Genomic DNA, 23,735 nt, shown 5'->3' with positions numbered 1-23,735 from the left:
TTTATTGGCACTGAATCACCCTGTAGTATAAATGTAATCTTTCACAGTTCACCTGTACTCGTTTTATGGGGTATTTTTTTTATGATTCATTTACCAAGGATGAACAAGAAGCTTAGTCTTAGAACCACTGAAAGGATCCCTCTCTAATGTTGAGCATCAGATATCTTTAAAAAGAACTTCATACATTACTTTAATTCAGTTGAGACCATTTAATAAGAAAAATTGTTTTACTGGTTTTATTTTAATTATTAATATTCTAAGATAATACAGATGGTTTAACAGCTGTCACAAAAACAGTGTTGCTTCATTGTAGTTTATTGTTCAACTTTTAATTGCTGGACTGCTTGCTTGGGAGAGCTCAGGTCTTTTTACTGCTAGATTGTGGAAAATCTATTTCCTTGTAGACCACATGGAGAACTGCACACTACATTTTGAGTGCATTTTTGGAAACTTGGGATGTGCAAAACAGTGCACCTTATGATAATTCCTAACTAGAGGAAAAGTTTAAAATTTTTGTTAGGCAAACATGGACAAGGTGCAGGTAAGAACTTATTTTGTGCCCCTTGATAGAGCATGGGTTTTGATATGTATAAAAAATAAACCTGCATATTTTAATATAATTTTGAACTAGTACAAAGGCGTATTTTTAACTTACTGTTTCTGCCATTGTCTTCTGTTCAAGTATCTGTGTAGTGTTATAGGTGTGGATAAGTGAATGCCTTAAAGCAATCTTAGCGGTATTTTGCCTATGTAGCGTCTCAGTAAACAAAGACTTCATCACTGGGCCCATACATTTTTGGTTAAGTGTGAAGGCCCTTTTGCATCATAATTTTTATTTTGAGTTGTCCTGTGATCAAATGAAAACTCTGGATTTGTGTTCTTGAGGGCTTTTTTAAAAGTAAAACATGAACAGTTATAATCATGTTTGAATTTATGCACAGAATCTGAAACCCAAAAGGTATAGGCAGTCTGTGCCGTTTTTCTTTCCTTTAAAGTCTTAGGCTGTTTGTAAAGTAAACACATTTAATATTAATTAATTCTAATTTTGCCCTGGGAAAAAAACACATGATACTAAATTTTTAAGGCACATAAAGCTCTGATAAATGTGCAGTTTACTATAGTCTTGCTTCATCTGTTGATGGTGAATGACTCTAGGTTCCTTGTGGTCTTTTATTTCCAAATATGCATGATTAGTGTTTGCTTCACCTTGTTCTTAGTCAGTCAGCATGACAATTGCAGTTCTTTATGTCCTCAGTTGATAGAAAGTTGTTCAATAACGTCACAAGCTTTATCAGTTGTAGCAAACTGCCTGGATACGTAATGTAACGTTATAGAGAGACAGAATCTAGTTCCGGAGGTCAGTGAATAGGTCTCCTCACTGATGTCAGTGTTGTGCAGTGGCTTGTTCAAAAACACATCAGTGAGTGCCAGTACTTCAAGAAATAGTCTACATGAATAGTCTACGGAGCTATAAAAGTAGAAAGATGAACTGCAGTGATTAATTGTGACCCAAGATAATTAAAACAAAGTGTTGTTAATTGGGTGTTGTTTAATGTTACATATTCTTGCACTTGATTTTTCTCTTGAAGAAAATAAATTGTAATGTCAAAGACTCTATGGTTTATTAATTAAGAGACATACTTCTTTAAAGTTACGTGCAATTAGCAGTTCTAATCCTTTACTATTTGCAGAGTAATTATTCTAAATATTTTATTAATCTATATAGAAAGGAACAAAAAATTATTGTTTGTTAGTTCCTGTGCTGTGGGTGTCAGAGTCTTTAATCTTACTGTACATGATTAGTTCTTGCTGCATCATACACAATTAATAAAATCAGCAAGGCTGAGAAAGTACTTACTAAAGTTGCTACTCTCTGTGCACTGTAGAATCTGAAGACTGCCTACAAACAGAACCTAGTAAAAGTAATGGTCAAAATGTGGGACCTAATCTATTAGTACCTATTGATATAATTTAATTAACATCAGCACTTTTAAGAACTCTTTTAATATCTCTTCGTATTAGTTTGTTACTCAAGTCTAGCTCCTGACAAGATGTAGCCTAGTCTGGTAGAGCATTGTAAAATTATTCCATCCTTCTCCCTATATTAATTGCTCTATTGCTCGAGTGATCTTTGCTTGAAATGGGGGACCAGGTATATGTATGTATAGGTTTGAGCAAGGGGTGTAATGGTTTTATTATATAAAAATTTAGATTCAGCAGATGAGGTTTTTTTCTGGTTAATACATTTTCTTGACTGATCACATAAAACCAAAAAAAAGTTGGTTAAGTCTGAGCTAAGTTTCAAGTGAATGAAGTACCGAAAGAAAAAAGCTATCCACCAGCACAAGGATAAATAGGTAGTTTAACCAGTACATATACAGTATAAAAGATTTTTTAGTTTCTTTTATTTTGAATATCTATACGGGAAGAGTTACTGTTCCATACATGAAGTAAGCTCCTTCTGCCTTTCCTGGAGTACTGGCATGGTAGGTATGAGGTACGTGGTGGTTTTCTTCAGGAGTTTCTGGCAATGTGAGGAAAATTGTAGTCATCTTGGACTGTTGGATATGGACCAGGAAATGATCAAATCTAAGTGTGAAAAAGGGTGAGGCTTCATTTTTACAGAAAAGTTTCTCTAAGTGGCTGCTGTATCCCTGGAGTTGTATTTAACATTTTTTTTATACTTGGGTGCTATCAGCTGTATTGCCAAATAAATTTATGTAATAACTTTTAGGGTTTTTTAGCTTCTGTTTAACATGGGAATTTTCTAACTGAACAATACAAATCAGTATAATAAAGTGTTCTTGTAGTCAGCCCAGGTGAAAGGTATCATATACTTTGATAAGACATGTATATACATATTCTCCCATTGCTTCTTTTACCTATAATCTTTTTACAACCTTTATCATTTACAGCAAATTCTATTTCCACTCTACTGACTGATAAATACCATAAGTTTCTAATCAAATGAAACAGATGACAAATAACAAATGGTTCGTACAATCTCATATCTCATTTTATGTAGTTGAAATTAATTGTGATTTCCTGGATATCAAAATTCCTTTGTGCCTTCGGCATTTTTAGTTGGCTGCTCTTGAAATGCCACTTAATTTACTTCAGCAGTTATGATCAAATGCCTTCTAACTTTTACAAAGCAAAGAGAAAAAAAATTCTCTGATAACTTCTCTGTGTATTTGGAGTGTTGCAAAAAATGAAATATTAATGAAGTGCAGTGAATAACATATCAACTACTTGGTGGAATTTCATTTTTTTAATCTGCTTTCATCACCAGAAGAATTGCAATTCTTTTCTAACGGTAGCCAGAAATGTACAAAAAATCTAATTCATTCTGGACGTGCATCAAACCCTGTACAGCATTTTTGGGTATATGTAGGTATAAACACAATTACAGTAAAACAATAATGTTATCTTTCCAAAGTCACATGCATGTAAGTTGGAAATTTTTCACAAAACCTTAATTTGCCCTCCCGGGTATAATATTAGTTATTATATGGACTGTCATGCAAGATTGTTTACTATTTCTTGTTTCCAGCAAGAACAGTTTACATAGTCACAATGCACAGAGGAAAGCTTTGAGAATCATCTGTATTTGAAAATGTTTGTAAAGGCCTTAAGACTGTCACAGAGCTTTGTTATCCTACAGACTATGGGCTCTCTGCCCCAATTTAGCCTTAAATGACTGAAATACAGGCTGCCCAAACACCTTAAATGACTGAAATACAGGCTGCCCGAACACCTGCATAATTGGAAGTGAATTAAACTGATATACAGAGTTAATGTCAGTCTTAATTTAAACGTGTCTGTGAAAGCCATAGTTACTTTGATTTTAAAAATTTAATCAGTGATAAATACTATGTCAGCTTTGAAGGCTTATTAAAGTCTGTCATTTGCAAAGATATTTATGCAGTGAGGATAATTCAGTATGAATTAACTATGTCTAACTGTATGAAATGTTCCAGCTCTTCCGGACTTTTCTTCTTTGCAACTGCAGTATTGCAACTTTCTTAGAAAGTATTTGCTTTCAGTTGATTATGAAGACAGTAAGCTGACTAGGATTGCTCTGAACTAAATGACCAGAGTACTTAGTTGAGGTTGTTTTGGATGATGCAGTGTTTTGCTGGTAACAAAGGGATTCTGTAACTTACACAATTTTTGTTGGTGGTGGTGGTGGTATGTCCTTTCACACACTGCAAGTCCTCTCAATTCCTCAAAAAGGAAAAGGAATGTGAGTAGATATTGGTTGAAGACTGGATTCAGTTCCCATCTCAGCTGCAGATTTCCTGCATCCTGTACAGTGTATTTCATCTGTTTGTGCCTTGGTACCACATCTGTAGACGGGTAAAGAACTAAAATGTGGCATGTAGTCAGATAACTTGGGAAGCTGCCTGGTTTCCTCTGGCTTCTTCCATGTAAATGTATTCTTATGCTTTGACTCAAAGACATGGAACCAGAAACAACTCAGAGGAGAGGGCTGTAATGCCGTGCTTTAGTCTGGTAGGGTAGCATGTTTTGTACAGGAAACAAAGGAAAAAAGGATTACAGAAGAGGCAGAATTAAGGTTTCAAGTTTAGATATGTCTGTCCAGCTCTTAGATGCTGAGTTACCACATATAAGGAACATCTGAACTATTCTAAACCCACTGTGTAGTAAAAGAAGAGTATGAATTGCCCTTACTCACTCCCACCCTCTCTCTGTGCTGGTTTTCCTATGAAAGTAGGCACAGGATTGACCTCCCATCTGCATTTCTGAAGAGCCTATAGGCCCTCATCCCAGAAAATCACTAAAGTCTTTCATGTAAGCAGAGTGCAGGCATGCGCCCTCCTGTGAGCCTTGTAAGTTGGTCTGTATGGCAGGAATCAGCAAGTACATGACATCATAATGGTGCACCATGCTTGTCTTATGGCAAGATGTCCGTCTGTTATGGGGTGAGTTGTGCCTGCGTTTAGGATAGGACACGGTATTTTTGCTAGAACCTATTCTGTTTCATGGCCCTATAAGCATCCCTCATTTGACCACACATGGTCCCATTCCCCTCCCCTCTGTCAGGTGAGCAGTGTACCATCACCTTGTTATGGGGAATTAATACGTTACGATTATGTGGGGGTGATGTCCACTCCTCAGAAGATATGATTTACGCACCTTAGCGTACACACAACTAATGCCTTGCTAAAAATGTAGTATTTACATTCAAATTAAAATAAGCATTGCCAACAAGGAAGTGGTTCTTCTGGTTTGCTGAGTGTCCCCCTTCCCTCCCAGAAGTTCTGCAATGGGCACAAGTTCCACTGGCCTCAAAAAATAATGATTGAAATCTGCTCACGGCCTTGCATTTTTCACCAAATAGCAAGTCACTGGGGTAGCATTAAATTGTAATCTTGAAGTTATCAAATGAAGAACCTAATCCATGTGTGAAAATCTCATTGCTTGCGGGTGAGTGAGACTCAATGAAAGTTTCAGTAAACTAAGCTGCAGTAGAAGCAGTATCTGCTAGGAAAGAGTCACAAAACCACTCTAACTGTAATTATAGAATTTTGCCCTCTTGCCCTTTGCACATCATCATAGAAATATGTGTTTTAAGAAATCGAGCTTTGGGAGAAAACTCACTCAGGATAATATGCTAAATGTTGAAATATATTAGAGGGGTAAATTTCTCTTATATCATCACCATTAAACAAATGAGGAAGTATGTAAAGTATTTCTGATATTATGTTTTTACTACCCTGCAGAGAAAGGAAGACATATCAGTGAACTATAAAAAAAGATTAAAAAGAAGTATGAGAAGGGTACATATTTCCTTTGAGTGGATAGAGAAGATAACTTCATTTTGAGTGGGGTGCTGGTGGGTTTTGTTTTGCTCTGACATTATTTTCCCTTTTTTTTTTCCACATTTTTCACATACTGCAATGTAAAATTGTAAGAAAACTAATAATTGTATTATTTTCCATAGAAAGAAACATACAGTATGCAGGGGCAAAGAGCCTGAGTTTCTGAAAATAACTGTGAGGAAAAACTTCTTGTTTATTAAAGGTCAGCAGCTTCACTTTGGTTTACAGGAAATTTTAATCGCTTTAGGTAGAAGTATAGAAAAATTAGGAAACTTTAAAATATTTTGTAGCAATGTTCTAAACATTTTGTAGCAACTGGTCTTGTTCCAGCCAAGGCATTTAATCTGATTCAACCAGAAGTCACTTCTTAGCCCAATGCCTTGGCCATCCACATAACTAGATTCATTATGCTGATCAGTCACCAGAGGCCAACCTACTTAATCCTAATTATTGGATTATTTTATTTTTAAATCTTTTCAGTAGGAGACTTTTATAATTAGTTTTCTGAACGGTGCCTAAGAACTCCTTTTTCTTTTCTTTTTTTTTTATAGCCAGGGATCAGATGATGAGGCAGGCAAAGTCTTATTTCCAAACTTATCCAGTGGCTGATAATGTATCAGCATTGACTTGCATCACTAGTTTCAAAAGCAGCCCAGTTTATTCCAGCTCTTTGCTGGTAATAGTATTGGCAAACTGTTTTAGCTGTTGGAATAACTGAGTAAATTTTAAATTAAAATGAAGTAAGTGCTATCAAGTTGAATGTATTCTGTAATCTGTTGGTGCTTGAACTCTTCTATTGTAGGTCTCTGGTGGCTCAGGTGTTCCTGGTCTTTGAGAAGCAAATCTCATGGCTGCTACCTGTTTATCCTTGCCTTTGTGCTCTGGGGTGCTTTCCTTTTTGCCATCTGTCTTTACCCACTCCTGCTGCAGTCTTTAAATGCACCTCCCCAGTTGTTTGTACCCTCCCTCCTGCCAGTTCCTGCCCTCATGATGTTCAGGTCTTCCACTGTGGCTTTTTCATCCATCCTACGTGCTGCCCATGAGTGCATGCAGCTGCATTCCTCATAGTTGGCACAGAGACTGAATAGCTTTCAGTTGTCGATGCGCCTTATCAGTTGGGATGTTAATAAAAATAATGTCTTCATAGAGAAGATGAAGACTAATAGAAACCTCTTCTGGGCAGAGTGTTAACTTCAGTTAGTATATGAGGAGTAATTAAGAGAAGAGAATGTACTTCCTGCAGACATGTAAAATACTGAGGAACTAAAAGGACTTTCTTTTCTTCTCTCTACTTTTACACTTTTTTTCCTAAGCCAGTAGAAATTCATGGCAGTTTCTTTTTTGGCATGTAAAAATCAAGATGATCTAGTAGGGATATGAATTTACACATGGATGTTGAAAATAGCTCTGCCCACAGGATGTAGGAAGAGTTGTTCAGATTTGCTGTTTTTCATTGCTGTAACCATTTGCTGCTATCATTAGAGACTGCCGATCCACTGTTCCACCGAACAGTTCCATCTTCTGAAGTGAGAGAGTGCTTAATATCAACAAGTCTGTACATTAAGTCATTGCCTCCATGACTGGTGGAAGAGACATAGAGGAGGCCATGCATATCTGCATTTTTCTGAACATTCAGTTCAAGGAAAGCTTAAAATACTTAAGTTTCTAAAATCAAACATGGTGCCTCCTGGGAATTATAGTCTTGAGTAACAGATGGTATTGTTTTCTTTTCTAACTACGTCTAGGGGAAAAAGAAGAACATTGAATTGCATGTCCTATGAAGCACCACAGTAGTGGTTCAGAAGTTAAATGTTTTGGGTCACAATATGCAGAGCTTCTGAGTTTTTGCCACATGTTGAAAAAGTAAAAACTTTGATTGACTCTGCTATCTACTGTGAGATACCCACAAAGCAGTAATCTGTTGAAATCTGCTAGTTCAGTGAAGTGCTTAACAGAATATGCTCTGACTGGTGTTCCTATTGTATTAAATTTTAAAATTGTGTTTAATTGTTTTAAGTATGACATTGTGTCATACCCCATCAGCTACTTGTATAAAGGAAATATTGCTGCGTATCAGAATTTTTCTACTCTACGCTGCTTATGCAGTCAGTTTAGGTTTTAATAAAAGTTACTAGCTTTCTAACATCAGGTATTTCAGTGCTTTTATCACACACATCAGTCTATCCAAGTGAGGTACAAGGCACGTTGGAAGGGCAGAGTGAGTAACATGCTGTTCCTGATTTGTACCTTCTCAAGGTAGAATTACAAAAAATATCCTTTTCCAGGACAGTGAATCCAACGTCTTCCAGGTGGAAGAAACATTTTTAATACGCAATTTTAAATTCAAATTAGTATTTTATTCAGGATACGGTTTAGAAGATCCTTCCGTTTACCCGTAGTGTTGATTTTTTGCCTGAGTTTTAGTGCACACAGTTGTGAAAATTACAGGTAAACTATTGGAAACTCAAGATATTATATTGAGCTCTGAAATTTTTACAATAAAATAAGGAGAACATAGGTAAGCATTTAATGTTTATTTTAGCACAAGCAAATGTAAGTGTATATAATCATTGTAAAAGCAGACTGTAAACTCAGTTTTTTCTGTGATCTTCCAAATTCCAGTACAGTAGCGCTTTTCTTACAGTTATGTACCACAGAGAAAGCTCTGTGGTAGTTACTTGGCTGACATAACAAACATTTTTTAAATAGTTCAAAGTATTGAATATGGCTACAAGAATAATGATTTGGTGCCAGAAGGTCTGAGAAATAGGTGTAGTCAGTGAAGAAAAGGTAAGTCATAGAAGTCAAGGAAAATCATCTTGGTTTTATTAAACCTGTCAGATTTTCTCTATTGAAATAAATGTTAACCACGTTCTGCAGAGTCCTTGCTAGGTTGCAGTGAAGGAATCTGATCTCTCAGTCTGACTTTTATAATTTAAATAATGATAGTTTTCCAGTGCCCTTCTAGCCATGTATAGTGCCTTTTTGCACGTAATCAGTAGATAATGTAACTTACCTTTTTTAGCAATCAGGCATGTGGTACAATTGGAAGTGCACTCTCCCTGCTGAATGAAATTAGATTTTCCAGCGCCATGTTATAGATCTAGGTGACTGTGTTTATCCCAACACATCTATCATTTCAGAGAGTGAGACTCAGTAGTTTTTTTAAATAGTTTCTATCAGGTATGCACTCCAAGACCAGTTCTAAACAAGCACTTTCTGTGAGCCACCTTATTGCTCACAGTGGCACTTCTTTCAGAGGAAGGATTCGGTGTGACAGAGATTTTAGAATCATGCCTTATATTTCTAATTTACATACTAATGCATGCAATTTGGCTGACAGTAATGACAGTTGTATAGTTCATAAACTGAATAAATAGCTGCAGTTCATGTCAAACTAACACTATTAAGAAAATCCCAGTATTCTGTGGACATTCTCCAGTGGCTGCATAGGAAATCCCAATTAATTTACCTCAGCTGTTAGAGCTGAATCCCTTACAACTCTTACAGAGCAAAATAATTTATCACTTTTCATTTCTCTTTACTGGCCTTAGAAAACAATGAAACAGTAATGAGGTCTGCATGGTGATGTGCTTTTTCTTTATTTGATAGTGATTTCCTTTTTGTTTTCGACTTATAGAAATAGAGAATTGGAGGTTATAGCTGGGATTCTGGACACGTATAGTTACACTCATACTACTAGAATTACTGGATCTGTGCTGACTTCTAGCATATAAGGGTCTTGGCTTCTGTGTTGGCCGTATGTTTAATGACACATGTGAAATCTATATGATTAACATACTCTTGAAATTCAATATTCACTGACTTTATTAGGCAGCCAGTTTAATAGTCCCCAGCAGAAAATATTCAAACGATTATTTTTAAGTCTGCTTAATCTGTCATGGTGACTACCACAGATTTTAAGGTTACTTATTAATATATAAAGAGAATAGATAAATCAAATGCGGAATAGTCTGACTTTGGTCCATTACATGTCACTGATTTTTACCGATGGTTCTGTAGGTAACTGGTTACTTACTAACTAGTCATTTAATTTCAGTCTATCACCAAAACAGCTATACATGGGTACAATATAACCTTGTATGTCTGGACATGTATACCTATAGGCATGCATGCATGTTTTAATGTCTATTTGTCTGGTTAAGATAGGCCACGCTATTAAATGCCAAGTAGAAGAAGGGGTTTGTTTTTTCATTATATGTTTTCACATATTGCCTATCCCTGCAAGTTCTAAGTTGCCTTTCTCCATATGTGATCAGGGAGATCCTCCATTCTTTTTTCTATTAGGCTGAGCACCTTTCCTCTGCTTCCCATATCAAAGAGCTAAGATAGGGTCTCTGCCCCAGGATAACCTGTTTAGTAGTGTGCAGCTGTCAGCTTCCCATTGAGACCAAGAACTGCCATCTGATCTTTTTGACGTATGTGCCCATGTTTCCTATGTGGGTGAAAAAATTATTAGATTGCCTAGCAGGGCTCTCCCATTGTATCTGGGATATACGGGCACATAATGCCATCTAGAGGGTAGAGTTTCTTCCCTTCCCACAGGAATACCTGTGATAATTGCTGGCCTTCCATCACATGTCGTACCAGTGCTCATTCATCTTTGTGATTCATGCATTTTCCTGTTTCTCTTCTGGTTAGTATGTACTCATATGAGAACAAGACTTTGAAATTATTTAGAAGATAAATGCTAAATTAGGAATTACAGCTGTTTCCATTTAATAAGCCTGCAGTTTTCCTTGTTGTCTTTAATCAGTCAAGTGGCCTTTTCCTCCAGAATAATCCTGACGTTAAATGCTCTGGGTCTCTAATGTGTAAGTTCTTCAGGAAAAAGTTCTCTAAACATAGGAAGCAAGTAAGACCTAGGTTTGTCATTAAGCTTTTGGTAAACTGTAAGAATAAGAGTACTTATGAATTGGTTACTTTGCTAGACGAAGTCCTCTGTAAAGTTATTGCAGCAACAGTTTCAGTTCAGCTGAAGAAATGGGTCTGAGGGTTGCGCGTTATGTGAGGCTGTTGTGTGTTTAGACAAAAGGAGCTAAAATCTTCTTTTGTTGTAATGCATGTCTTCCACTGAAATGCTCAGTTAGCATTTCTCTTAACAATTTTGGGCAAGCTGGAAGTGAGCAGAGACAAGCTTTACTGTGAAGAGGTCATGTAGCCGAAACAGCTAAAGTTTCTCTTGCCTTCTAATAGCTCCTTTTTATTCTTTTAAACCTTATGGGATTTGCTTCTTCAGGCCTTAGGCATGTGCCAGAGAAACACCTGCTGCCACTTTCTTGATAATTTCCTTCAGTCCTATATTGCATTTGATGTCATTATAGTTTAACTGCAGTTACCAGTAATGACAGTTGCAATATTCTTTTTCTTAAATAAGCAATAAATGTTCTTTCTGTAACCTTAAACTGATCTGTATCATCACAAAAACTTTGTTAGCCATCGTAGCGTCTCCCCAGTGCTGTGCAGAGATAGCTGTTCTGTACATACATACATTCATTTGATTAAGGTAGGATGAGTGAAACAGAGAAAAAGGCCATGTTACAAGCTTTATAAACAATACAGTCTTTTTATATAGTGCCTGCCATGCAAGATCATGTAACAGAAGCAGAGTAGCTGCATGGCAAAGTTTTCATTTGAACTAAATAACCTTTTTTGAAAACCAGGGTATTGGCTCCAATAGAATAGTGCATTAGCAACCTGGGCCAGCTTTAGCAGCTCTTTACAGAACTGCTTGGTGGTGTCTTGGCATAACTTCACTGCTAAGGAAACAGCTTGTGCCTTCCTCTTGGCTCCTCTTGGTGTAGCAGATTTTTTTTTTCCATTCCAGTGGTGGTTGTCTTTGTACTCTTTTTATTTTTATCAAGTATTTTGTCCTTTGCAGTGATTCCAGGGTAACTTATTCAAAATGTTGCCCAATTAGATGGGTAAAACCAGGTATTCTTATTTCATTGTAAAAAAGAACTTGCTAGTATTAGGAAAAACCATGTATTTCACAGAGAAACTGAATAAAAATAAGAGAGGAAAAGTTCTCATGTTTTTGAGCAACTGATTTGCCCTACTAGTGACCTCTGCCAGACAGGAGTATTTCCAAATTGCAGGCCAGACTGACAGAGCAGTAATGTGTTTGATCCTAGGTATATATAACACTGCATAGTATTTCATACATTGATTTATTTTTGTTCTTTTCTCTGCATTTTCCCTTCAGACCAATCAATTAATCACTGATACTGCTCCTGAACAGCAGCTTGGCATAAGATATTTTATACTAGCGTTAGTGTATTTGGCTATCAAATTTGGACATGGCAATGTGGGTGCAGTTCTGATGGTTGCATTTGAGTTGTGCTTACTTATGTGTGATGTGTATTTGGCTCATGTAGATCAGAGCTGGGCTGTTGGGCTGCCGCTGCTGTTGCTGTGCTTTTTGTGCCTGAGCTTCTTACTGGAGCACCACTGAATCCCATCAGCTTTGACTTAATGTGTGTTCCATGTAAGACTGTTAATGTCATCCAAAGCTTGTTTTTTTAACAAGGTCTACAGTTTGCTACATTGTCCCGAATGTGTAGTCTAGGGCTTTTCTTGGACCTCCTAGAGATGTAGTTTACCAACAAATGTAAGTACAAAGAACAAAATCTGAGATAAATTTTATATGCTGAAGATCAAGGTTAAGTAAATAATTGGAAAGTATTTAGTATTGCACGGTAACACTTAATAGTGTATAATTAAAATAGAATTTGTTTCCCGTGTATCTGGCTTTTATGTATATATTTCTGTACTGTTTCATATTTTCTATTTTCGTAAAGTACAAAGCTGTAAAATTACCCAGGTAAAAAATCACCTCTGCCACATCTTTTGTATGTAGGAAAAAGCCTTTCCAGCAGGCCTGTCTTTTACTTAGCTGTTTTGGGTTACATTCATGTTCTGGCAGCTGACTTTCTTAGGTCTATCACTATTTATTGAGCATCTGAAGATAGCCTGTTGTATGTCTGCCTTAGCAAGCAGTGCAGCATAACATGAGCAGATCCTCAGAGCCAAGCTGTTTGGGCTAAGGAGCTGAAAGCTGTATTGTATACATTTTGGAGAGTTTACTTTGGCTGAGCTCTAGTGAAGTCCAGCAGCAGTTGGAGTTCCTCTTCCAATTTCACATAAAAGAAACCCAGTTCATTGGTTCCAAGGCCACATTGCGGTGTGAATTGTAGCCTGGTCAGTGTGACGATCAGAAAAATCACTGCTCATCCAAGCCAAAAAGCCAATGTAGATGCACCGGATGTCAGCCAGCACAATAGGAGAAATTTCATATGACTAGTTAGGGCAACGTTCAGGTACTGCCACAGTATCAGACAGTTTCTGAAGGGTTCCTCATCCCTCTACATCCATCTTCTCTGAAACGAACAGTCTGCAGGGCAGGAAAAAGATGCAACTCCAAACTGTTGAGTCTTTTAAAAGAGCGGAATTTAGGGTCTGGATTGTTATTCTTTTGAGCAAAATACAATTACTCTGCAAATTCACTATTCCTATCTAAAAGATCAAAAACTAAATGAATCAGAACTTTAATTTAACCAATGTCAGTGCAGAAATCAACCTACCGTGTATTGCCGTGTGGAGTGAGGGACATTGTTTGCTACTTACTGTGCCTATAAAAACAAAAGAGAAAAATGTTCAAAGCTTTCAGGAGAAGCAAGGTGACGTTTACAAATAGAGTTTTATTTCAGTTAGCAGGAAATGAACAATCATTTTGTGATTCAGTTATCAGAAGTTAGCTATTGGCTACAAAACAATTGCTGCACGTTATATGGCATTTGATTGTAGTCGTAATACAGTGCACCGATACCTGTTCTGCTTCACTTTGCTTTGCAACTCCTTAGCTGGAAGGGAGAGAAATAACTGAAGCCATCAAAAGCAGTTCATTTTTAAATACCTGGGGCAGTTGACTTATGGGTGACTTCTGATGAAGAAAGTGAAATTGCAGGAAATGTTGCCTTCAGAAATAACTCAGTGCTCTCGTGTAGTTAAAAACAGAGAAACTTGTTATAAATTTACATTATGAATTGTGAAACAGTTGGCATTAATAGCTTTTTGTGGTGGAAACCTTTTAACTCCAAGTCTTTAAAGTGATAAAATAAAATGATTCATCAAAGGAGAAGGAAAATAATGTATTTTATATTTTATTATGTTTAAAAATATTTTGTGACATATCAATTATAACATCGTGTAGTGCTTTAAATCTGTTGCATAGTACAGCAAAGAAAAGTTATTCTTTTTCTCAAATAAAAATTAGCTCAAGGGATATTTCTCAAAGGGAAAACCACTTGTATATTTTTTTTCCATTTAATAAAAAGTCATACATGTTTCTTTGGAGGGAAGGAATTATATTTGCCCACTTAAATAATCATTGGATTACAGGGAACTGATAGGACTTTCCCATCACACAGCTGGTGAACATGGCGTTTAAGCATATGGGATCAGTGTTTTCCAGGCTGTCAGTTTAAATCACTTTATATCATAATTATTTTTGTTTGGACCAAATGAAGAAACTTAGGATAAATAATTGGGGAAAAAAATATTTCTTGATGAAAATTCAGTATCCACTTTCTCTGAAGACAGAGCAAAACACCTGTTGTTTCACCTTCCATTGACAGCCAAAATAACTGGTTGTGGGAGACAATTAATAGCGCTGTTGATTATACATTAAAAGACATATGGGGAAAAAAGCGGGAATGCATTAAAGTTTTGAATATTCTCTTTGTATCATCAATCCCAAGCACATTCAGTTGCTTAGTTTTCTGGGGGAGAGGAGTAGGTGAGTGGGTAGGAGGTTGGTGTTGGTGTTCCTTGAAGATAGTGCCAAATTTAGCTCCAAATTTGAACTGTTTGCTATCATTTAATAACAGCTCTTCAGTTCAGGTGCATGGAGCAACCTAGGAGTACCAGTTATGGCATTAGGGCCATTTTTTTGCATTGATCTATGAAATTATATTTCATGTTTATTCCATTGATATCAGAAAAAATACATAAAAGCCGCTTTAAAGGAAAAGAGCTGCTCTTGATAGAAAGAATTTCTAGAAATCAAAAAAAAAAAGAATCCTCTATATACATATGTGTAATCCTTGCCTTTGTGGTACTCAATTTCAAAGCTGTCTACTTAATTCCATCAAGTATCATTTTTAATTAATCTCAGTTTTTAAAGAAAAAAGTCACGTTTTTTAAAATTAGTTAAATTCTGCAATTACATTCTATTCCTGAACTGAATATTTTAGCGTGACCTGCCAAAATTTGAAAAGGTAAATTAAATTTGCTAAAAGGAATGTAAATTCTTGAATTTGAGCTTTTGAAGAAAAAAAGTGTAAGGCCTTTGTGGCTTATTCCTATACTTAAATATTGAGGTGTGTCCTGTAAAGACAAACTGTCTCCTGGGCTTATTTTCCATATGCGCTTCCCAGCACCATGAATCGCTAGTAGCATTGCTTGTATTTACTATGAACGTCTCAGCTAGACAAGTGAAAAAAAATAAGAAATGGGTTTCATTGGAATAACGTTACCCAGAGATCAGTTTTCATACATGGATCTGAAATGTCCTATACTTTTCAAACTCCACATTAGATTAATCTTGAAGCTGAGTATGCTACTCAGGAAGGTATGGATAATGGAATCACAGAAAGTAGAAAACTGTCACTGTGTCAATAACCTCATAATCAAAATTGCAAAGGTTTGTAGGATAATTAATTTCAAGTAAATTCTAAAGTTCCTTTCTTAATGCTTGATAAACTGCCCTGAAAGTACGAGTTCCCCTCAAGATCTGGGTTTAAAAAAAAACAAACCAAAACAAACAAAAAAGCTGTTTTTTTATCAGGCAAGTGCTTTTAAAAATTGGTTCTCATTTGTATTATTTCAGAAGGACCCAGAACCCTGGAAATACTTGTGCTGGTTTCAATGTCATTTTTAAATTTGATCGAAATCTTCTGCAAAACGTTTCCTTTCAAATCAAAGCAAATATTTTCTTTATAAATGGCTACACTGAAAATTTTTTATTGAGCTTCAGCATTGAATGTATAGGTAGTCAATGGTTTTCAACTAGCTTTTACTACTTTCAAAGAATTGGTATTTAAAAGAATTAGAACTTTCCCTGAAGAGTTTTGTCTTTTCGCAAGAAAAATTGAAACAAATGCAACTGACCAAATGTGGTATGAATAATTCATAGAAGAGTTTTCAATGCAAAGACATTTGTGTATGTGTTAAATACAAGTTGATATTACACATAAATGCCTTTGAAGATTAATCAGGTCCACATCGCCTGCCTTTATCTGCCTGCCTTAATTCTAAGAATCTTAGTTTCACTTAGAATTTCAGGATCTCATTCTTTTTTCATGGACAAGGGATTTTATTTTTAGTTCTTTGATAGAGGAAATAACTGCCTGTTAATATTACATGGGGAAGCACAGTAAGTATGTCAGAGTGAAATGCTGTCACTTTTTAAGGGAGAACAGTTCCATAAGGGAACAAATCGCTTCAAATGAGGAGGAAAAAAAAGAACGAGATGGAACAGCTGCCTGTGGTTCACAGTTTGCAAGGGGAAGGATCACTGAGTTGTAAATATTGGAAAATCAGAAAATAAACAAATTTCATGACATGCTGACACTGTGCCTTGCATAAAAATTCAGTCTTATATCTTACCTTTGTGTGATGGCATAGTGGCCTGTGACATGGTGCCAGGGCACGCTTCAGGGAGAGGCCCTGTTCTGTTGGAACAGTAGTGGTTTGGGGAAAGGTGAACGAGATTCAGCATTTCTTCTTCCTGACTGCCCAAGCCAGTGTTTTTGTATGACAGGCTTGTTGTCACACAGCTTCATGGGTCTGCCTGACTCTGGGTGCCGAGGCTTTCTCTTGTCTGTCATTTTACCCGTCATTAATAGTGGTAGCTTCTGTTCAGGCAGCCTGGGAGTATTGCTTACGGAGGGTGAGTGCCTCGGTCTCTGTGCAGAGCAGTGTGTCACACTGAGGCACACAGCTCAGTACTTTATTCAGAGGATGAGTGATAAAAAAATAAGACTCTTGCTGGGACTTCTGGTTTTCCATGTTTGTACTTCCATGCTTTTTCAAGTGTATATGCATTATATAAGACCAGGGGGCCTCAGACTTTTTAAACAGGGGGCCAGCGCGCGGATGAAGGGGCAGGCAGTCATCTGCGGCTGCTTGGTTTCCCCCCCCAACCCCTGGCGGGGTTTTGAGGACCCTGGGGGGCCATATCTGGCCCGTGGGCCGTAGTTTGAGGACCCCTGATATAGACCATCATGTGTGCTATGTATGTCTTTAACTTCGGGAAATTTACACGGCTTTATGGTGCCTGTCTCTGCTTGTTTAGATCTCTTTCATTCCTCGTCCTCAAAAAACATTTTATATGTTGGCATTTAGAAGAATTTAGGGGGGAAAAAAGAGGCATCCTTCAAAATTTTAACCTGTTTGTTCTAAGGCCTGAATTGACTGTGCTTTACCTGTGGATATATTCTAAGTCTATTATAGTCTCTGTAAATAATGGTAGAATTTGCTGTTTTCTTTCTACAATTTGCATGCAGGTAACCATACAAAGCTATTATTGATACATCTGTTAGTAGTCTAGATATTTATTTGCTCAAAGATAAGCCTGGGCTTATAATGCAGTCTGTTTTGCTAGATCTGTTCCTAACCTTCTTTTTAAAATGTCAATTCCAGACATCTGTGGTGTTAGAAGGGAAAATATTGAAGGTTTTAAAGGCTCCTCATTCTTAACTACTTTAGAGTGAAGCAAAATAAAAAAGACAAATAATACCTTATTTGAACCAGTTAAAAATGTCCAGCCTCAAATTCTGAAAAATAACAAAAATCATAATAAAGGTATTTCACAGAGGAATTACCAGGAATATGAGGTTTACTTGTAGTTGATTTTAGAACATGGTCTCATCAGCAGTGTATGAATCTCATTTGGTTTTGATTTGTTTGATTCAACTCCTGAAGTTCATATGTTTATCCAACGTAAGTAGATTTGAAGGATTAAATTCTAGTTATCCCCTTCTTTCAAAAAGCAGGCTTCATCATTTAGGTCAAACACCCGTTGTTTCTTCTCGTGGGAACTGGGAAACACTTGACAGACAGGAGAAGAGGTCTGTGATTATGAGCCCTGTATGGGACCCTGACTGGGAGTCCCTCCCTGCGATCTGCTGCAGATCTGCAGCTAAATGAGCAAGTTCTGTTTTCTTATCTCTGGCACCATGGAATCCATATTTTTTAAAGCTGTTACATAGTTTCCAGTGTAAATTAATGTTTAAAGACATGAATCAGCTCATCAATAATTGGTAAAACATCATATGCAGCAGACCTTGGGCTGCTTTTTGTTAGGAACATTTAAACCCAAGTTTTTATGTAACCCTAAGTTGTTAGCTTTCTGATGTTGAATAAATATCTTCTTATTTCCAGTGTACATTAGAAGAAGGTTATACTAGCTCCCTGAGGCTACAAATCCATTTTATTGGTAGCACAGCTGTAGCATAGTACGGCCTGTGAGAGAGGCTGCTTTTGAGATCAATCCGTGGCTTGTTCTAATGTCACTGGGTTTTTGTGTCAGTAAAGAATTAAGAAATGCATTATTGAAATTTTGAATTGCAAAAATGATCCCTACCAGTACTGCCCAGTAAGTTTTAATGTGGCCTTTTTGTAGACAATTATAATTAACTCTTGTATGGTTCTGTATTTTATTATTTAACATCACATATGTGTTCCTTTCATGACATCTTATACCTGAATGTGAGTTGAACAGTGGCTGAGTGTTTCAGATAAAATGTGTTAAATGTTTTAAGTTTGGCTAAAGAGAATAGGCTATTTTATCATACTAAAAAAAAAAAAATGGAAAATGATGCAGCTGAGAAGGCTAAGGGGCTATGTGTTCTGAAGCCAGGGTGAGAAGGGTGGCTGCCATCATATCACTAATTTGTCCTTTTTGGGTTTTTTTCCTCCCATCTCCATGAACCTGAAGAGCTAGTTAAGACTAGGACATTTGAGAAAGCATACAGTAATATTTCATTAAGTATTGGTCTGCTAAATTCACTGCTTATTTCATCAGTAGCTAGCATGCTCCAGTCTCAGTTACTGTGCTGGGGATAGGGGGCCAGGGAGCAGAGCTGTAGCAGATGGGCTGCAGTTCAGTAGGAAGATGCTCCATGGTTGCTCCAGTGTTGCTCTGTTGTGGAAAGTATAAAGCAGAATGTGGAAGCGTCCAAATGTTGACAGGCAGGTCATGAGGTGCAGCTCCCATTTTACTCCTAGCAAACAGCTGTCTACAGCAATATAAAAGGCAGTGGGAAGTGGCCGGTGGAAATGCTTTTATAGTGCTAGAATTAAATTAAGGCCTTTGTTGCTAAACTTAGGTTGATTTAAAAACACAAATGTAATTTTCAGCACTTCTAACCAGCATAACTAAGTTGTTAACCATTCTCTGACAATTTGTTGAGTTAGTCTTTCAAAGGACAGATTTTCTATGTAACATGGACAGAATAATACAAAGAGTTTCCGGTGACCAAAGATGAGGCAGTTCAAGTGGTAAACTATTCCTAGAACAGCAGCTTACCAGAAAATTGCTATAAGGACCTAAGTAAAGATTGCAACAACATTACCTCCTACTTTACCAGTAACAGGCGTTGACCTAGGTTTTGACCTCTCATGTGTGCTGTATGAAGCTCTGACCACAAAAATATATAAAATTAGAGGCTGAGAGCAGGAAAAAATTGCTGAGCACATTTGAAGTGCTTGGATGGCTATTAATACACTGCACAGAGCATGACAAATGAGTCTCTGTGTAAATCAATAATGCTTTCTATAAATGGACAAATGATTTAGTATGAATAACAAAGAAGTGTACATGGTAACCAGTGTTTGTAGCATTCTGTCAGGGGTTTTAAAGTTCACTGTCATAACTTTGTTCCTCTTGACCTTTATTGATGATACCTTCAACGCATGTTGAGCTGCTAACTTGACGTACAACCTTTAGACCTCCGTCTCCTGCCCATGGCAGGGCGGGTGGACTAGATGATCTTTAAAGGTCCCTTCCAATCCAAACTGTTCTGTGATTCTATGATCTGCTTTTTCCCTTAGCGCAAAATACATATACTCTCTGCTTTCTTCTCTCTTCTTCCTCCCATCCTTTTCTTTTGTCTCAACTCTACAATGGTTGCGTAAGGAAGAATGTCTTTTATGTGCTTCTCTTTTATTCATGACTTCTAGTGGAAAATTTGGTGGTTTAATTCATTTCATTGTAGTTATAAAACTGTAGAGGATTGTCTGTGGAAGATTTCCTAATAGGTACATGAAATAATTCCTCACTTAATGACCCCGGTATGCCAAGTATGTCCTAATTCATAAATCATTGGAACAGGCTAGCTAGATAACAAAATGTTGTTCTTTCTGTTCTCTTGACTTAAAAAATCAAGACACAGAGAGGTAAAGTTTAAACTTTTTGAAAAATATCCCTAAGGCCTTAAATCCAAATCTTATTTTCCAATGTGATTTAAGCACTTCAGTTCACTCTTTAAAGAAGCACACAGAAATGGCTTTTACAGGATGTTAAGTGGAAGTTGTCCTCTCAAGTGCCACTTAGAGAGGCAAATCTGGAGGAGACGTGGATGTTTCATGATATTCTTAGACGTGAGAATGTGCCTGCCACCAAACACAGGTAAATGTTGAGCCGAGTGTAGTTAGTAGACAATCCTTAACATGTTGTAATAATCCTCTCGGAATTCGTTAAAAATGAAGAGGAGAGAATGAAGAAATCATCCTAAATGTCTGTATCAATGTGAGAATATATTTATTAAGTGTACGTTTATTGTGGCTATTTGTAGTCTGGGGCTGTTATTCAGCTGGAAGGTGTCACGATCTGTGACTTTAGTTGAGGACTGAACCCCCCAAAATGTCTTAGATTTGACACTATGAGATTTGTGGGTTATCTCGTGCTTTGACCATGTAAACCCAGGAAAAGACTGTTAGCTGGGAAGGAGCAGAGCACATTTTGGCTCGGAGCCTACTGATAATGAATACTTTTTGGGAGGCAACATTTCCTTCTGTTTTGGGGCAGAGGGTGGGGGGCTTACATTTGGTTTTTTCCTATGACACAAAAATCTAGTGTATTTTGTTGTTCATTACCAAAAAAGTAAATATGACCACAGTAAGGATATATTTGAGATGCATTTTAGCTTCAGGTGAAGATGCATTTTCACAAGAATTTAAAGTTTACGTGCTTGTACTGCCTGAATGGATGCTTCCTGTGTTTTGGTGTTAATTATGACCATTTTAGAAACTTTTTTAAGAACTGTAATTAATTGGCCTGCCTTTACAGATCCAGTATATAACACATTTATAGAAACATGAAAAAGGCTAATGCTGCGCTCTGTCTCCTTGTTTCTTCTATAGCATAATGAAGAACAAATATTTGTGAACCTTCCTTGCCCCATGCATGAGTTACTTCTCTTGCCCCAAAGAAATTTTAAAGAAACATTGTGTATTGTGAAACAAATACAGTTTATTTCATTGCACCTCACTTGCATATACAGTCACGGGAAATAAATGGCAGATTATTATAGACTTCAGTAGGAAGAGAACTAGAGTTCAGTGCATCAGGTGTGTAGCCTGTCTGTTACTAGCCCTGAATGAAACTGTGCAAACAACTGCCTCACAGGAGAAAATACAGTGTTCAACATCTATCAAGGAGAGAGAAAGTTCTTAGCTGACCTAAAGATAATTTTCATCATTACTAGGGCTATGTTTTCCATCCTGAGAAAGGGATTAAAATCAGAGATCAGAGAGTCTCGTAATGACTGTGTCTTAGCAATGACATCAATACAAGGCAACCTCTGTATTTTATAAAGTAGCCTAAAGTTTTCACTTTCAGATTGGTTTTCCATAAACTCAGTCTCACAATTCAGATCAAAGTTATCTCTTATTTAAGCAATTGAAGGCTGTTCAGCATTATCCAGGTCATGACTGAAATCTTTAAAATTTCCCATGTTTGGAGTGACTCCAGATTGGAACTAGGAAGTACCCCTGTTTTGACATTTTAGGATCCTTGCATCTATAATGATCCAAAAGCAACATGTAATGTTGCATTTAGTGTTAAGTTATGCCACTTTTGGCTGGCTGAATGATACTGTGCTTGGAGGCCTGACCCCCCCAAAAAAAGCATGCTTGCCTGTAGGTGCTGGCAGCAAGTGTTGGATGTCGCTTGTCTGCAGCACTTTGCTGGGCTGCATCACTTTTCACATTTGTGAGGCTGAGGGACAGAGATGGTTTGTTTCTATGTGTAACATAAAATATACATAATTTCCTAGAGGACTACACCTAAAACTAGAAATCACTGTAGAAATCAGGTGATATCTAAGAGAGTACTGATCTCAGTAAGCTAGGGTTTTTTCCTGTGTAGTCCCCTGCTAAGTTATATATGGGAGAAGTGAATGCATTAGGGGTCAGTACTTCTCTACCACTGCCTCTGGGTGCCTGCAAGTGTGCAGTAGCTTTCAAGCTGTGTGAAGCATGGGCTTCTTATTGCATCTTAGCCTAGTCTTAAGTATGGCCTGAAAATAAAAATCAAAATTAAATGTAATAGTGGTTTCCTCCAAGGAGACCTACTTTGCTTAACTGGCAAAAGATGCCTAGAATATGCAACACTGGAGATAGGCAGATCCCTCTGAGCAAAAATTGAGCAGTCTTAACAATAACATCAAAACCCAGTGGTTCCTGTTAAAGAAATAAAGGTTTGGATTAGGAGGCAGGGTTTTGAGACCACAAGTGCTATTACAAATTTTCCAAATGAATACTTTTGGGAGAATGAGGATTATTATCAAGTATTCAGTTGCAATATAGAGTGATTTAGTATATCAAGTACTGGTTTTCCCATGTTGTGGGAACTGGCACAGGATCTTAAGCAAAGTCAGTCAAGTGTTCCCTTCTAGTCCAGTCCTTATTACAAAGATGCCAAATAAATAAGCATGATTTGCTCAGCAGTCAAGAAGCAGTCAGTGTAAGCTTGACTTCTGTGCATTACGCCCTTTCACTACACTTCCAAAGCCAGTGGTGTGAAAAAGGGTTTTATTATACGGATGTTTCCACTGTGGCTTGATAAGAGGGGAAATGTAGCATGTATTTATAATGCTGTCGAGTTCAGATTTCCTAATTTTGGTAGCCTATTTGTAAAGGAATAGCTCACTGAAATCAGAGATTCAGCTAACAGATCCAAGAAGATTTAGCTTCCATTTTACAGCCTTACAGCATTCAAAAAAAAAAAAAAAAAAAAAAAAAGAGTAAGAGAAATATGGAGAGCTCTCTGAGTATTTTGTATAGAACAAGTATATGTTGTAGTTCTTTTAGACATCTCTATATGGGAGCAGTCTGCCCAAACTGTCTTAGGATAAAATCATACAATATATTTTTATGTTAGTGAAAATGAAATTTAAAAAAATTGAACTAATAGGTCTACCAACATGCATGAGTTACAAGCTGTGCAGACTAATCCTTTAATGATGGCTTTAAAACAGTAAGAAGAAAATACTTTGGATGACATTTTAGGGTGATACTCATAGAGAAAACATCTGAAAATCTTTAACTCAGAAATACATTTTTATGTAGCAATCATCTCTTTATTTTTATCATTCAATCTGCAAGAATGTGTCTGTAGAAGCAAACTGATAACTGTACATGATAGCCTCTTCAGTAAGGAGGACTATTTACCCTCCAGCCTCTGATTTCTTACTGCTGCTTTCGGTTTTGCAGCTTCTGCTTCTACTTCGCTACTTACTTCTGCGTCTGTACTATTTGCTACCTCATCTCACAGTGCTCTCTGCAGGATCACCCATAGACTTT

At 37.0% G+C, this 23,735-nt stretch overlaps 1 protein-coding gene across 10 annotated transcripts in view; it reads left to right on the top strand.

The window, feature by feature from the left end:
• NCKAP5 (NCK associated protein 5) overlaps positions 1-23,735 on the top strand; it is a 245,870-nt gene that overhangs the window by 120,643 nt on the left and 101,492 nt on the right. The window lies entirely within an intron of this gene.

The sequence above is a fragment of the Falco peregrinus genome, chromosome 8 (genome assembly GCF_023634155.1).
Source record: "Falco peregrinus isolate bFalPer1 chromosome 8, bFalPer1.pri, whole genome shotgun sequence".
Lineage (NCBI taxonomy): Eukaryota > Metazoa > Chordata > Aves > Falconiformes > Falconidae > Falco > Falco peregrinus.
This window is presented reverse-complemented; position numbering and strand designations above follow the sequence as displayed.